The sequence below is a fragment of the Gregarina niphandrodes genome, assembly GCF_000223845.1.
Source record: "Gregarina niphandrodes unplaced genomic scaffold scaffold00248, whole genome shotgun sequence".
NCBI lineage: Eukaryota > Apicomplexa > Conoidasida > Eugregarinorida > Gregarinidae > Gregarina > Gregarina niphandrodes.
Window position 1 is genome coordinate 660 of NW_011646008.1, and position 441 is coordinate 1100.

Consider the following 441-nt stretch of genomic DNA (forward strand, 5'->3'; position numbering starts at 1 on the left):
TTCCGACCACCAACCTGTGAGTGCTCCTTATCGTGCATTTGGCGGACAACCCAGGGGGGGAATTGGATGCCCTGGGCACGCAGTGCTAACTGCAACCAACCACACGCCGGAACCTATAACTGCAGCGAAACCACCAGCAAGGGAGCTGCTTCCCGGTCTTGGAGAAAAACGGCGTGTCCAACGCCAGCACCATTCGCAACGCTGCCTGCGACACCCCGTTCACGCAGGAACCCATACCACCCGTTGCTGCGGGCGCTGTAGCTGAGTCAGTAGGGCGCGAGACTCTTAGTCTTTCAGTCGCGGGTTCGAGCTCCGCAAGTGGTTGTAAAGCCAGGCATAGAAATCGATACCCAGATCGTTCAACGTTGTGTGATGGCCGAGCATCTGTGGTTGGCCTGGAGGAGAATCTTTCAGAATCGACCCACCACTTGACGCGACCAC